Raw genomic sequence first — 17,790 nt, forward strand, 5'->3', positions numbered from 1 at the left:
TCCGGCCGCAAGTGGGGAGCTGAGTCATTGGTTGCACAAGCTGAAAGCATGCTGAAAATTTGTGACATTGGAGCACTATGCACAGGAAGACAGGGTCTTGGAACATCCCATTTCCAACAATGGAGCAAGGCAGGAACTAGGTAGAGAAAAGCTATGATTCAAGACGAGGTTAGAAGTCTGGAGCATGAAGAGTGAAAGTCAAAGGATGTGGCACTAGCTTCCCAAGGTGCCAGGACCTATGGAGGCTGGAATCGTTTCGCATTTCCTTTGTACACACTTCCAACCCCAGCAAATTTGCACAGGTGGGGTCTGATTGAAAGCCCACTGTGCAAGCTTTGCGGGGAGAAAGGAACCATAGCTAGGTGTAAAATTGTACTTACCCAAGGAAGATACGCGTGGCACCATGACAAAGTGCTCATGACACTTGCTTACACGCTGGAGCAGGAGAGGAAGAAGAAACGGCAATATCCCAAGACAACAGCAATTCAATTTGTAAGGGAGGAGGGGAAGCCACCAACCACGGTCAAAGCAAAACCTAGTTTGCTGCAAAAGGCCCAATCCTGGGAAATGAAGGTTGACTTGGGGAGAAGGCTGAAGTTCTCACTGTTCATCCAGACATCTCTGACGCCGAATGTGCTGCTGTGGTCGGAAGTAGCTAAGAAGATAATCCTCAATGGACTTGCTATCCCATGGGAAGAGGGGCGTGATGAGGCGTTTGAACGGAAAAGCACATAGTATTAAGACCTGTACGAGTGTAAGGTGAAGGGATGGCAGGCATGAATGAAGGAAGTGAATGAAGGAGAACCATCCTTGGATGTATGTGTAATCTTGGGGTCTTGTTCACAAGTGAGAAGAGGATGGAATGGGAGATCAACAAGAAGATTGGTGCAGTCCATTGTGATGAAGAATTCTTGATCCACTGGTCAATGTAGCGGTGTCTGGCCTCTTCCTATGAGAGTCAAGCCTCTGCTCTTCCGCATTGAGAGGAGCCGGTTGAGGTGGCTCGGGAATCCCACCAAGAAACCTCCCTGGTGAGGTGTTCTGGGCATCTCTCATTGGGGGAGAGGCCCCGAGGATGACCCAGGACACACTGGAGAGACGATGTCTCCCTGCTGGCTTGGGAATGACTAGGGATCCCCCAGAAGGAGCTCGACGAAATGGCTTGGGAGAGGAAAGTCTAGGACAGTGGTGTCAAACTCAAGGCCCGGGGGCCAGATACACCCGACCACATTATTTTATGTGGTTTTATTGGGCACCTACTTCATGTGTCAGTACTAAAATTACAAATTGTCTGCACTTTTTAAAAAAAATCAAGATATTGCATACAATTTATGTTACCATTTTTAAAATATTTGAACAGTTTTACTCACCTCTGATTTCAAAACTAGTTATTCATCCAGTCATTGTGATTTGTTCATTGTCATACTGGTCCTCCGAAGCACACTATGACCACGGTGCGACCCGTGACAAATATTAGTTTGAAACACCTGGTCTAGGCTTCCCTGATTTAGCTGCTGCCCCCGTGGCCCAACCTCAGAAAAGTGAAAGAGGATGGAGAGACGGATAGATGCATGCTCGTACGGACGGTTGGACCAATAAAGTACTGTGTGGCAATATTATACTGTATATACTTATGCCAATGTTAAGCTCCATCAACTGTGCCTTTAAAGTAATTTCAAAGGGCAACTTTGTGTCTTTGGGAAATAACACTGAAAGAAATAAAGGAGGAAAATATGGTAGTCAGCAAGAGTTATTTGTTCAGGCGGAAATATTATGGAGTCACTCAACTATGAGCATTGTCAAAGCATTTCTGCTAAATTGTTGTGATTTTATGTTGCACAGTTAGTGTCAAACCAGGCATGAAGCCACAGTGGTGGGACTATTTGAGTCTTTTGGTCTACAATCTGGCAAAACACGGATGCTGTGATACTATTCTGTAGGTGGTACTTTAAGGCGAATCAAACTCTCTCCTTCCTCAAGCCTTTTGTTTTTTTTGCCATCACCCTGTCTTCAGACAGAATGTCACCGATGAACTTGTACTTCTCATCAGGGACGTACGCATGGCATAAATCCTCTCTTTATGACTTACTGACTTTCTGTCTTGCCACACGCCTCCACTTTGTCCTTCTTTAGCACAGTGAGAAAGTTAAAGAGGATGCTGCTGTATAGAAATCTAAATCCAGAATGCCTCTGAGGCATATTTTCATGCAGTTTGGTTTGTACGTGACAGGGAATATTTTTAATCATTACAATGCATGACACTATATTTTAAAGCTAATGTAGCCAGAGGAATTACTGTATTGTTCACTCATGCACATTTACTGGGCAATGCGTTTCCAGCTACTCATGGAATGTGTTCAAGCTTCACCTTTGGGGAATCACCAGATGTTCGTTTCAATCTTGTCTGCTTCAGTTGATCTAAGAGTTGGAAGCTACACTATGTACTGTGTGTTTCAACTTTAATAATTTACTGTATCTTACACATGACGATACCGCAGCTAAATATGTGTTTCATGTGCTTGTCACTCTGGACTTGATTTCATGTTTTCCACACACCAGTCCGACATATCATTGGAACTGTTGCACTGAATACATTTGTACAATTTGTTTTTTGTTTCAGGTATGGCTTTAAGTTTGTTCTTGTTTTGAATATTCAACTAACAAAAATTCAAGTATATTATTAACATTAAATTAATAATATTGGATGAAAATAACAATTGACAGATATACGGAAGTGTGATTAAGAGTTACAGAAGTCATTCGGTGGCAGTGATTAGCTCAAAGAGTTGAGGAAAACATTGGTTTAGATGCCAGTATTTTTGTCTACGCTGATGTGCCATTATTCTTATGTTTTGTTTTCAATATTATGTTGAACCCCTCAAATAAAGCTGTCTCTTTTGCGCAAGTTAATTGTCTGTAAATCCTTTTATATTTTTCTATCTATTGCTCGTTTTAGTTCAGGGGCCATGATTGCCAGAATTTGAACTCGGATTTCATAAGCCGAACATAGCTAGATACCCTACCCGACAAAAAGCAACTTTATCCCGCTGGTCTTATCTTGCCAATCAAACTTTTGCATGTTCCCTGGCTCAAATGGTAACTGTGCAAGCGAATTAACCACAGTCCATTCATTTAGACAATTCATCCACTGGTTATGCTGCTCATCGTATTTAAATTGGAATTCTGATCATAATTATGATAAATAATAATTGCAATGTCAAATCACAAATAAATGCCATTCAGTTGTGTACATTGCTGGTTCTAGTCTTCAATTAATCTGTTTTTGAATGTGGGAGGAAGCCAAGCTGAAGTTCTGAATGGCAGGCAAAATGTTCTATTCATTATTTTCATTCATATTTACAAAATAACAAAATGGTGCGAATTTCATCAGAGGATTTTGAGAAAAGATAATAGATTCATATGCATGTCTTCGGTCTGAAAACTGCAAATTGTGTGAATTGCAGCCAGAAGATACTTAAAACAGAAAAAAAATCAAAATCTTGGTTTAAATCATTTTGGAATGAAGTGTAGATAATCTTCTGGAGAGTGGTCTGTATTTATAACCCATCACCTCGAGAAAGGTTTGAAACGTTTTTTCAGCAAATAGCAGGAGCAAACTACATCTGACAATCAAGGACTTGATAATGGCTTTGTTGACAATTGTTGCCTTGGCATATGTCGGCTGTAGAACTGCTCCAGGGTAAGTGAGGCTATAGTTGCCTGTTTGACATCTGTCACCCACTGACAGTAGCCCACCCCCTCCCAACAGATTTCTTTTTTTTTTATCCCCCCTACCAATCCATACTTACTAGAACTGGCATCATATGATAAAAAAGTAACATTATTAAGTAGTATTCTAATTTTAGGTATTTCTAAGTGGCAGTGTATTATTGGATATCCAACAAGTTTTCACCTTTATATGGCTATTTCTCATTAGTTTATCCTGAGCTAAAATGTGATTTGATAGCAGCATTTTGTCACCACATGCGTTTTCACAAAGTACAGCAATTACTAGCTAAATTTAAAACAAAATGTTGTAATTGAGCAACAAATATTTAGTGAGTCACACATATTTAGGGCCGATAAGGCTTGTTTGCACATTCCGCTTCATCTTATGAAGCCTTGGCTTTTTAGGTGGCTGTACTTCGATGGGCTCCTTGCCATATCAGCAACAGATGCATCACAGATTTTAAGGCCGTGTGGTTTCTTTGGGATGTTAATTTAAAAATAAATTCTTTGTCGTGAGGCAACTTGTATTACAAAACATTTGGTGGGCATTTTTGCCAGCATGCCAGAACCCTTCATGTGAGCACATCTGCAATATGTTAACTGTGTGTGTGCCCACCTTCCTTGGCATACTTTGATGTTGTGTTGTGTTGTGTGAGTCATTTTGTTCACACATGAGTCATTCAATGCTGGGATGGAGCATTGCTCTCCGGGCAGTTTTTGTCTTGTTTTTGAGAATAATTCTAAATAATAGTCTTGAGTACTGTGACAAAATGGCAGCCTTCCTCCCCTAAGTGTAACTGGTGGTGTTTGACTGCGTTGTCTTTCAATAGGGTGACAATACGGCAGGATCTCCTCTTGATTGAATTTAATATTGTCTGTTGATAACAGCACAAAACAAAGTCCTCATCATTTTACAGATTTTTTTGTCTGTACAGCAATCCCTCTTTTGAAATTTGCATTTAGTGCTTCTTCCAGACCTGGTACAACCGTACGCCACACATTAACTTGAAAACATGACAGAGAAATCAACGCATTTTAAGTTAGGGACACTTAATGAGTGGCAATGCAAGATGGCCGCCACTGGCTTCATGTCTCGCTACGATAAGTAAGCAGCATTTTAGTTCCTTCAAAGAGGCTGATTCAGTGCTGTAATTGATCCTAAAACCAAACTGCAACTTTTCAGAAATATTTTAATTTAGTAAAAACTGAGTTATAATAACCACATTAGATACAGGTCAGTAGTTATCAAGATTGCTCAGATCTAAATTGCTCTTCTTCAGAAGCCTTAAGGCTGCCACTTTGAAGGCCGCAGGCAAGTTACCTTTCTAAATAGAGCAATTTATCATGTTTGCAGTTCAGATAATGGATGAACGGATGAACGCTCTCCTTGAAGCAATCCATAAAATGTTTTTAAAACGTGATGTTGCGATAGGATCCACAAGATATATGGTGGGCCTCACAGTGGAGAGAACTTTGTCAAGCATCTCAGCATTAACCAGAGTAAAATTGTCTTCTTAGGCAAAGACAAACAGTCAGATGTATTTAAAAATAACAGCAGTTATTCACTGGCCCATATGAGTTGCCCGTAGGCCTGTTCTCGAAATAGATCACCATTGATGAGACATTATTTTCTTGGAATGTTGTAGAAGTGATCATTTAAAAATGTAAACCCTGGCAGGAATTTATGTAAATTAAGCATTTCACATGGTAGTCATTAAATATCTATTAGAATGGTAGCCTTTTTCATTACTAAGTACTCAAGAAGTATCTCTCAGTATCCAAAACAGGAATTGTCGATCGGTGGTCCTCGGCCCTCAGTGGTCCGTGGTAGTATTGCAGGTGGTCCGCAAAATTTGAAATGGAAAATAATTGACTTTTTTTTTTAAATAAAACGTATATATTATTTAGACTGGATTTATTTTCCAGTTAATTTTGTGAATCATTTACCCATTCAAATTATGTCAAATGTATTTGATATTCCGAAAATAGACATACAGATGCAAATGAATAGCCTGTATAAATCTGTCCTCCTTCGGTGCAAAATAAAATAATATTCTGCCAAAGCAATAGTCCCAGAGTTGCTTCTTGATTAAAATGGTGGTCCCTTGGACAAAACCAGTTGAAAACCCCTGATCTAAAAGGTTGGTGACCGTTGATTTAAAACCATGTTGCAGTTTGTATATCGACTGGAGTAAATCCTCCTCAAATAGGCTTTCTGAATTGCAGCAGTTGGAATGAATCCAATTGAAATGTCTTAAAATCTAAAATTTCATGCACTGCAACAAAAAAATCCCATTAGTTGAAACAACTCGACTTTGCTACAGTTGTTCCTCAAGGGCCAGATTACCACTGCATTACGGATTAAATAGATTAAACACAGAAAATAAATCATCATACGCCTTTTGCAATCTTGCCTGTTATCCACTCACAGTTGTAACTGTTACGTGCAGCCATGGATGCAGCACAACCTCAAGCACGAGCGGCGTATTTAAATGATGAAATATTGAAGCAGCACCATCTTAATTCAAATGTACACTGAGGATTAATTTTAGTTTGGCAGTGAAAAGTGTTAAATGATTAAGGAGACACGCGCTGTACTAAGATCTCCTATGTTGTCACAGTGATTTAAGACAAAAAAAATCTTCTGCCCGTGTTTGGCTAGTGGGCTCTTCTACAAAGTCTAAATGACAGATAGTAATGTCTACCTCGTTGTGAACCGCTAATCCATCACAAGGAAGCATACCGCACAAAGTGAAATCTAATATCTAAGTTGCACAAAAACTTGGCAACCTGCAGGCTTTGCTTGCGGTTGTACTTTAAAGATGGTCACATCAAGTTGCCACGGCGACTAAACACTTCTGCACTGCTTGGCCTCTACATTAGTGATTGCAGATGTATTTCAAAGGTTTGGCTGGACATAGGTCAAGGTTTCCAATATCTTTGTTTCTCAGTCCTCCCAGCATCTTGTCTGCCAAGGAATCCATAGCATAATTGCACATATTTATACAGTAGGTCTATCATGACAGAGGAAAGTGATTTTTTTTATTGAACTTTCTGTTTCTGTTCAGTTTCCTATTTAATGTAATTATATCTTCGTAATTATGACTTTCAAGTTCAAGAAATCATCATATATTTCACCGAAATTTCTTCTTAGAAACCTTCTGGCCATTCTGTTGTATCCATTTTTTTTTATTTTTTTTTTACACAAGTCTAATTATCAATCTCTTCTGCTCATTAAAATGCCTCAAGAGAAAATTGTGAAATGTATTTTGTGTGTGTACGTGCGTGCATGCGCTCTGTTATTCTATGCGGCTCTCGACAATGTTTTCTGGGTAGAAGAGGAAGCAAATTTCTCTTTTGATCATAATGGTTGCAGACCTCTGACCTAGCTCAAGGTCACTCTTACAGTCACCAGCAAGCAAACTTACACCTTCAACAAGTAGTAGCCATTTTGCCATTTTTGTCAATAGTGGGACTCAAACCGTGGCCCGCCAAAGTCCAAAAAAACAGATGTAGTTTCAGGGAGTCGTGCAAATTTCCAATGGATTATCTGTAGGACGTCGGCGTGGGCACAATCCCTGTCATTTGGCTGTATTTGGTGTCATTTGTTTAATATTTTTCATCTTTTAGCAGGGAACAAACTGGGGCGATTTGTGATATTCTTTAGTATTGCAACCGCAAGTGTGAAAACTGAGGGTGTCTAGCAGAGGTGTTATTTTTTGCTGTGACTGTGAGTCATTCTCTTTAGCATTTTAACACTATGTGCCCTGTCTGTGAAAGCAGGACCAGTCAGCTGTTAGTGAAAGATCAGAATTTGTAGCACCTACATTAGTAGTAAATTTGTAGTTTTATTATACTGTATTTTTTTACTAAGAATACCTGAGGAAACTAATAGGCTGCAATCAGTATCCCCAAAATGTTAAATCTCATTAAATATTGCTGATATCCATTTGTAAACATGGAGGGCTAAGTACCGTAAATTCCGGACTATAAACCACAACTTTTTTCTCAAGTTTTGAACCCTGCGGCTTATAGTGGCTGATATATGGATTTATTTCCATGATTTTTGTCATTACTAATACACATATACACTCGTAAAATGGCTTCGGACCGCTGTTGTGTGGCACAGCTTTGCTGGGCAGAGGGATATGTGACATGGTCACTGGGGAGAAGAGAGGTGTGTTGATCGCATGTCCATCCGCCAGGCAAATAGTGCCGCATAATTCATAAAAGGAAGAGACAGAACGAGATAAAGACGGACACTACTAAAGAAAGGAAGCTTTTATACACAAACGCTGTAAGTGGTCCCATTTTAGTTGTGTGTTGCTAGTGGTCCCTGCACATGAAGTTTAATATGGTCGTCGCTGAGATTTATGCATGTTTGTATATTTGCAGAGCCTCTTTATCTCTATCAATAAACGTTATGTTAATAAAAGGTATGCGTCAACAAAGAACCATCTCTTTCCTGACAATCCTCTTCGTGTATATTCCCTTACAAATGGTAATAAAACATTAAAACACCTTATGCAATGATGCGGCTAATTTACATGCATTTTTTCTAACGGCTATTGGGGGGGCTCAAGCAGAAAAGGTAAGAGTGAAAGAGGTGGAATATATGTGTCGAGGAAGACAATAGTGGCGCATTGTGCATGAGTAAAGTTGTCATAAACCAGGCGGCTTATAGTCAGGTGCGGGTACCCGGTATAGAAATGTTGGATGGATGGGCGGTCGGACGAATGGATAAATGGATGGATCGACAAACAGTTACAAGTGGCAGGTTATGGCAGTTCTGTCAGACTTATCTTGATTCAACGAGCCATCTCATGGAAATACTGTGCATATATTGCCGAATAATGTTCATAAAGTTGTATGGTTGACACACACCTCTATGAAACTTTGTGCTCTTATTCATGTGAGACAAAGTTTCAATCAGTATGTAGGTTACAGTTGTGTGCCCAATTCCAAATAATCTGTAGAAGGGCGATTTATATGAACTTGATTCTCTGAACTGTGCTCAAAGTAAATGAAAAGGTGGCAATCCAGAAATAGACACTTCACACTACTCATTTTAAAGGATAGAAGGTGTCAAATATGAGTAACGTCAGCGACAATGTGTTATATTTCTAATGGCACTCCATAAAAGAAGTGATTCTGGCACTGAGGTTTACCTCACTTAAATTTCTCTGGATGAAAATTCGGCTGACTAAACACCAGATGTGAAGTCATTACAGCTTTTTTTTTTTTGCTTTTGTTTTATCGACAGTGCAGCAAGTACAACTAAGAACCTGAATTGTCTCCACCATCAACTCCGATAAAACTATCTCAATCCATTCGATTGTGATGAAAGCAAATCCAAACACTTTTTATTGTGTCATGAGGGTCTCTTATCTGATCTGCTGTCAGTGATTTTTATTGTCGCCCTTCAGTGAAGGGTCTCTGAGGAGCGTTGACATAAAAACACTCGGTACACATTTTGCTCACTAAAAGAAGAAAGGCTTTGTTTGTTGCTCATAATACAAAGGCATGGCTGAATTGGAAATATTGATTGGCTGTTCAATTGCATCACTGTAACGCGAGTACAAGAGAATTTCATTCATGTCCTCTTTTTGTTTGAGATAACATGCTGGATTTTGATTAAAACAACATAAAATCACAATCAGAATCTCATTTTATCTGAATGTTGTTTTTTCGGGTCTGCGACCTTTGATTTACTGACATTTGATGTTCGTAAAAATCTACGAAATGTCTTATAATCCATTCACTTTTTAAGAATGCATTGGTGTGCATAATGCCATAACACAATTATCTTAAATTCTTGCAGAGGGTGTTTTAATACATAGTCTAAACACCCAAGCATTGTTCCCTTGTCCTTGTATATTAGATTAACAATAAAAGGCTTTGTGTCAAACTCAGCCGAGGTCATGAGAACAGGAGGTGTGACAAGTGTAAATATCAGAGTATAAATGGGCCATCTGATGTATTAGACAGTAATGTGCAAAAATAAACTTATTGCAGCTGGATATTAAATAGATGAATATTTTTCTCAGACCTTGTCCATTTAATAGCTACCAGGGCTGTACAGACACCTGGTGTAGTAGGATTTTAATCACGGCAAAGCGGTGTTGGTAATTCAGATGTTATACTCTAACATTTGAATTACCAGATTTTATTTGTGGTTTAAGATAATGTAGTGTTTTCAACAGGCTGGTCTCCATGGTAACAATGGCGACAAGTGCTTGTGTTGCACAGCGTCATCTATTACCAACTCCACTGGTTAGTAATAAGCCAAGAGACCTTGGCAAAGATAACTTGTCTAATGAGGGCCCAAAGCAGCATTAAAATGGTGTTCAATGATTCATTATCAAGTACTTGTCATTAATGTACTACTGCTCTTGCCAATTAAACCTTTGCACTTTTTTCATGTTAGCAAATACATCACCGTTATTCTAGTTTGTTTGAACTAGAGCTGGAATTTATTTAAAAATATTAATCTCATTAATTGCAGATCTTGTCATAAATTAATATTGATTAATCGCCCCTTCCATGAGCCGTCACCTTATTGTGGGTCTGTGGCTCCCATTGATAGGTAGGAGCAAAGTTATATGTGGCTTTATGCTCCTGCCAGGATCAGCCATGGCAAACAAGCCCCGAGTGAGGAACCAGACAAATGATGGCTCACGTAGACCCCTTAGAATAAAATTATTGGACCAGGATTTCCCTTGCCCGGACACTGTCCACCGTATAACCCCTCTGGAGCCAAGGCTGGAGGTGGGGCTTGTTGACCATCACCTCATCAATGCACTCCCCCATTTTAATCAAATTGGGTTTCTCATCTGTTGTATTATGACGGACAGACGATGGACAGGTAGAAGGACCGGTGATGGAAGCGCTTTTAAAATGAAGATGACGGTCGGATGATTATATTATGAAGGACGGACGGATGAGGACACAAGGGTATAGTATACAGGAGTAAGCAACCATGATTGTACGAACCACGTATATCTCGCCTGTTATCATATCTCCCTCCCGATGCGGTAGAACATTCCTTGAGAAAGAACATGTCATCTGAGGACATGTCTATACAAGAATGATCGGATAACATTTTTCTTCTGTGAAAAGTTCTGTCTACAGATGACCTGAAGATATTTGCATTACATGCCCATGCCAGCTTTAACTCCTTGTCTCCCTCCTCTTGTCCAAAGGCATATCTTAGTACTGTACTCCGTGTAGATTTAAGTTAGAATTTGAGGTCTGTGATTAATGCGTCTCCATAAATTTATACTCCGCTATCGTCAACAACAACACGCAACTGCCTCATGTTGTTAACGTGACTTTTAATGAGGCTGGCTAAAAGGCTTGCATGTGTGCAATAGCCAAGTCATAGCAGCTCTTTGTGCTGGATTGTTGGTCCAGCTGGGTCCTTTCTCTTCCGCCAAATCCTTAGCTAACAGAATTCAATGGCTTCCTTGAGGGCTCAGATCAGACTGTTGTCCTGTTGCTCTTTTCTTGAACTCTCTGCTGCTTCTGAGAATCTATATCTTCGCAAGATGCATCTAAACATGCCAACATCTATGAAAAATTAATCGTCAACTAATTCATCCAAAAAACGTACCTCCTAATAGTCACCATTAAAAGACAGTTCGTAAAACTTGTGAGGGGTGTATTAAAAAAAAAAACTACCACTGTTAAATAAAAGGGATGTATTGATTTTGTGAAAGGTTGGGTATATAGTGTGGAAAACTAGTGTCATCTCTCAGGCTGTGTGATGCACTCAGCTGAAGAGGCGGTTGGTTATTTTTGGTCATGGCTGCAAATTTGAATCAACCCAAGTCATTTTGCAAAAACACTTCAGACAGTCGCATTGTTCCAAGTATACATCAGTTTTTTGAGCACTGAAGCCTAGCGCTCAATCATATAATTGCCCTTGCTGCTTCGGTGTTTTTAATAATCAATTCTTGAAAACACCTGTCTTGTGTAACAATGCCCAATGAAGTTGAAGTGAAGAGCAGCATGCGTCATCGAGCACTGAACTCTTAAAAAAAAGAGAAGAGCGTCTATCTGCATCGTCTCCCGAAGGTCATTTAGACTGCCTGAGTTGCATTCAATGTCTGCAAAGCACCATTATCCACACATAGGGTCAAAACTGCAAAACAAATATTACAGAATGAGAATTTGTCATCAGTGCCCAAGCAAGATGCTTTCAGGAAATCGATGAGGTTAGAACAAATATGGGATGTTTTTTCTCCTGCTGGAAATATAGATAAGAAGTCACACACCCATTGATAAATTGCATCATTTTCCTTAGCTATCAATGGGAGATATGCAGTGTTTTTATTTCACTGTAGTTTTCCTTTCCATGTAAATGGACATTTACATTTACAGACATTTTTGGAATGTTACTCCAATTTATGAATTTTATAATTGTTGGATTTTTTAACCTCTATTACAGGAGGTGCTGCTGATAAAATACTAAATGTATCCATCCATTTTCTATGCCATTTATCTTCATTACGGTCACTGCTGAGCTGGAGCTAAACCTAGGTGACTTTGGATGAGAAGCAGGGTACAACCTAGTTTAGTCACCAACCAACTGCAGGGCAATATGTAACTGCAAATGTGATGTCAACATAAATAGTCATTCCGTACACACCGCGGTTGTATGGGTGCAATCGAGAGAAAGAAAATGACCAAATCAATGAAAATATTTTTGCTTATACTGCTAAGCCTTACTTTATGTCCCACTAGTGCCAAAGACAAACAATGCTGACGGTTCTTTAACACTTGACAGTATACCAGAGGTGAGCAACCAAGTATTGTGTTGTGGGAGTCACAGGAGCAAATACAGGTGACATTTATGAGCGGCCAGACAACATGCTGGGACAGGAAATCTTTGGACAAGCTCAGCACCAGAGATCAGGAATAATGTGCCGTGACAAGAGGCAGGTATAAACTGACTGGTGCTATAACAGCTTTAGACGGCACAGAGCACCTGAGTGTACTGGAGTTTACACTTACAGACTGGCTGCTGTCAGTCCACATAATACGGCACAAGCTACCTTGTACATATTAATATGAGCGAGATGAGCTACTTCCTTCCCACCTGACAAGCCAGAGTTGGCACACAAAATTTCATTCCTATTGAAATTATGTTCCACTGGGAGTGCACACCCAGCCTGCATAAATAGCAGCTTAGCAAGCAGTTTGAGCATTTATTCAATATCCTTCATATCCATCCCGAGGGTCATACACTCTGTCCTCACTAGTAAGGACAGGTTGGGATGAACAAGCTACTTTTGCTCTATTCTAATTACTTATAATCAACTCTTTTGTCTGATTGGTTGTTTTTCTTCAGGAACAGTGGTTTCTTACAAATGAAATTTGTGGAACAAGTTGAGGTCAGAGAGGGGTGATTTTTTTTTTCCCCACCCCCATAGTTCATCTATTCTTCGTTCATACCACTACTTTTAACAAAAACAACAGAAAGGGATTGTTATTATAATTGTTTGTTTAATTGTACCCCCGATTGATTTCATTTGAAAGAACATGTACCATTTAAATTGCATATGTTTTTGTAGGTTAAGGAAAAAAATTGACACGCTCACCTTATCCTTTGTCCTTCGTTCAATTGAAATCTTATTAGGAAGCCAGATTTTCTATTATATCACATTGCTCCCCACCCTCAGGAACCATCCCTGCACAATTTGTGCCAAATCACATTCTCAGTCTGTACACACAATGCCAGCTCAGATTACAGAAGCATTGGATGGTACTGGTTGAATGAAAAGTCTGAATGCGCAGATGTGAATCTGCTCTAATAAGCCATGTAAAACGATGTCGAGTGTCCTGGTAGGATATGATAAAATGGTTTGCATAATGCGCACATTATTTGGTGCTCTCTTTACATAAATGAGCTGAAGCAGCCTGAGGAAAGCAAGATGGGAGTTTGCCTTTCTGTGTAAAAAAAATATTTAAAAAGAGGTGAAAGTTGCTTAGTGTTTGGCTAACAGCCATTTGAAATGTAAATGAAGTTATAATTGCATACATACTTTAAAATACCATCGAGAGAAGAAAAGACGGAAGGTCATTTAAATATCATTGTAAATAATGTAAAGATGACAGAATTAATCATTTTACTATGCTTTATGCTGTATGTCAAATGAATGTCCAAGCTGTTGTGTGCCAAGTTATGAATGATGAATCTTCCTACTATGTCCAACATTTCTCAGAGGTTTTATCAATGCAATGAACAGTTAATGCGTTATCAGCTACAGAAACAACATTCATACTTTCCCTTTGCATCTCTGACATTGTAATTTAATCTGGCAGACAGCTAAGAAAGAGTAATTATTTACGATTTATGATGTAATTTTCATGTTTTACACTCATAGGACTGTAGCTCCTGGGTGCAAAAGATGATCTATTATTCTTGACATCAACACACTTTTTTCCTGGCTCTCAAAACATAAAAATGATGAAATAAACCCATAACAAAATGAGTGGGATGTTTTTTTAGTTCATAAGTAATGTTAAAAACAATTACTATATATATATATATATATATATATATATATATATATATATATATATATATATATATATATATATATTAATAACCCCATATATATAGTAATTGTTTTTAACATTACTTATGAACTAAAAAAACATCTCACTCATTTTGTTATCGGTTTATTTCATCATTTTTATGTTAAGTTTGTACCTATATACATATACACACATATATATATATATGAAGTTTCTTCATATATATATATATATATATATATATATATATATATATATATATATATATATATATATATATATATATATATATATATATATATATGAAGTTTGTACCTATATACATATACACACATATATATATAGGAAGTTTCTTCATATATATATATATATATGACGCCCACCACTGCTCCACTCTGCCAGTCACCCACTCCTACCTCAGTAGTCCTTCGTCTCATCTGAGCACAAGGTCATTTTTATTAATATAGCGCTTAATCACAAACATGTCTCAAAGGGCTTCACATGGCCAACATTAATTCTCGACATCCTGTGATCTTGAATCCCAGGAGGGCAAGGAAAAACTCACAAAACCCCAACAGGGGAAAAATGAGAACCCTTGAGAAGGGACCGCAAAAGGGAGGATTTCCCTTCCAGGACGACTAGGCTGCAATGGATGCAGAGTGGGCAACATTGAACACTCAATACGTAATATATTTGAAAAAAGGTAGATGTCCATAAACAAATAAAGCACTCCAGGAAGACACCCTCAGTCAAGGCAGCATCTGCAAGGAGATAGTCCAATCCATTCTTGTTCCTGGTTAATTGATGTATAGAAATCAGACAGCATCCTTTTGTTTGGGCAATTGTCGTCCTAGAGGTTACGTTGCCACTCCATTAGGAAGTATTAACTTGACATAAGCGCAAATGGAAAAAAGATGCGAAATAATGCTAACATCAAAATATCGTTTGACAGGCAATACACTGGACACATCAAACACAACAAACTTCCAATAAAATCTAAATAAGACAACAGAATTACAGAATTTCTGGTAAACCACACTCATAAACCAGTGAATAAATCCACTGCTTTGAATACATTATTCATCGGAAATTTGTGTATATAATTGTTAAAATACACTTAGTACATACAGATGTTCTCCGATATCAATGAGGATTAACTCTTCTCTGAATACATTCAGTATCTCTTTTCATGCAGAGACTCTTACCTGTTCAAGGCCTCAAATCATTTTAAAACATGCAGTTGCCCTTTATCTGATCTAATATGAGTCGTTACTCACCTGTTTGAAGGCATAAATAGTGACATTCATAGTGAAGGAAGGTTGGAAATGTGTTTTCTCGTTCCAGAGAAAAAAAAAATATACATATACCACTAAAATTTGAACAGAGGTGTTTATTGTTGTTGATGTTTACTCTTCACATGCAGTGGAGGGCATAGGAAGGCTTTGCCCTGACCACACGTCCTTGGTGTGTAGACATCTTGCATCCAGAGTACATGACAGTAAATTAAATATGGCTAGGGTAGGAAAGAAATTACGTTCACTTTGAAGTGCACTGTCCGCATGGCCTCGTGCAACTCCTTAGAAGTCAGCAACATTAAAAAGCATGCATGCATTTACCTTCCAGCTAAAGCTAATTACAGAATATTGCCTTGAGGAAAAATAAGATGGCAAAATAAATTATTTGATTTGGCACTTTGCAGATAAGAAGCCTGCAAATTAATTTAATGGAGGTCATCCCCGGAGGAAGTGGTATAGGCTAACAGCGGTCACTCAAATTGTGATCGGCCTTCAGGATTGGGAGCGTAATTTGAAAAATGCATCTGATATCGTGAGCACTATTTGTTGAAAATGTAGTAAAGTAATCTAAGTACTGTATTATTAAAGTAATTTAACATGGTTACTTTGAACTGCTTTTAGATTACTCTCATACCAAATATGCTAATGAGGACAAAATTATTTAAAAAAAAATAATAATAATCATCTCCAATGGCAACCCTCATTCAGTGTGGGAATTTGTGGCTCAGCCCCTTTCAGAAGCACACATATAATCATGTTTTCCCGCCCATTCCTCCCACATTGTCCCTTGCCCATGCTGATTTGTCCATGGTGGGCTGAAAAGGGCTCACCGTGATTGCCGGTAACATATTGTTAATGTAGCTTGACTAGTTACCATATAAGTGGGACATGTGGTTGCTCGACAAACAGAATACGATCAGCAAATACACTTTTCTCTGTTGCCAAACACATTTCCGTTAAAACTGAAGAACGGGGGAGTATATTTATCCGCCATGAGTGCTTTATTGATTAAATTAAAGTAGGCTCTAGGTGACACTAGATTGCACTCGTTTTTATTGCTTGTTCTGAATGTTTCTTGTCGTCAGGGCTAAGACTCATGTTTACCCCCAAGCTTTGTGTATTCTAGTTGCATAAGTGTCAGTTTTGAAACAGCTCTTGATGACTGTAAGCGTGTATCAGTTTTATTTGAGTGACTCAAGCTGTTCCAAGAGCGTATGTTCAGAAGCCACATCAGAATATAGTTCTGGGTCCTTTAGGAATATTGTTGCCTCCAGGATTAAAACACAATATTGACTGAATGCACTTGTAGAAGGCGCATCTGTTTGTGATCAAGGGGTTATCAACTTAGAAAAACATCCGTTACATATGTACAGGTATGTCTGATGTTGGAGAAAAAAAAACAACGATGGAGGACCTGTTAGCCTTAGCACCGAAGCTTGAGGTGCATTCCGAGCCTTGGGTGTTTAATTTATCCTAGAAATGGGTTTGTGTTTGTGTCTTTGCTTATGTATGCAGTTGGGCTTGCAATAGTGACTCAGAAATTAAAAAGCACTTCTCTGTTAAACTCGATTCTCTTTTCATCACCATGACACTTTCGAGCACTCTTTATTTAAAAAGCAAGCATCGTTGCTTTTTTGCTATTGACCTTTTAAATCATTTTGTACTGTTTAGGTAAGTGTGGTGTGACTCACATTTTTAGATACACTATGTGAGTATATATACATTTTGTGGAGCCTTTGCTGTCATAAATAATTATTTGCACCAGAAGAATATGTACCGTTGACATTCCTTTAAGTGGAAAGCGTTATGTATTACCCTTCTCGCATCCTTCCTGTCCCAACAGTCTAAATCAAATTGCTTCTCCTTATCTAGCCCTGTGTCTTCAAGGCAGAGGTGACATACTCTCGGTGCAAGACACAATATTCAATTAAAAGAGATGTCTTTCTCCAAAAAATAATCCAAGCTTCCTCGCTTAATTACAAAAGCACATTTAAAAAACAGCAAACTGAGTGTGCGCATTGCATTGTCAGCACTGTCCAAATGTTTTCTGGATGGCATCTCGTTTGGGCAAGAATCATCTGCTTCAATTCTGCTTCCCTCCTCTGAATCATCACATGCGCATTTTCCCAACACCATCGCCAGCTCAGCACCGTGTCACACACGCAAAGCAGGCTCAGGATACAAACCACATTCGCTGCAAGTGAAATGTGGCGCCGCTGATGCC

Source organism: Syngnathus leptorhynchus, chromosome 4, assembly GCF_054491065.1.
Source record: "Syngnathus leptorhynchus isolate UIUO chromosome 4, UIUO_Slep, whole genome shotgun sequence".
NCBI lineage: Eukaryota > Metazoa > Chordata > Actinopteri > Syngnathiformes > Syngnathidae > Syngnathus > Syngnathus leptorhynchus.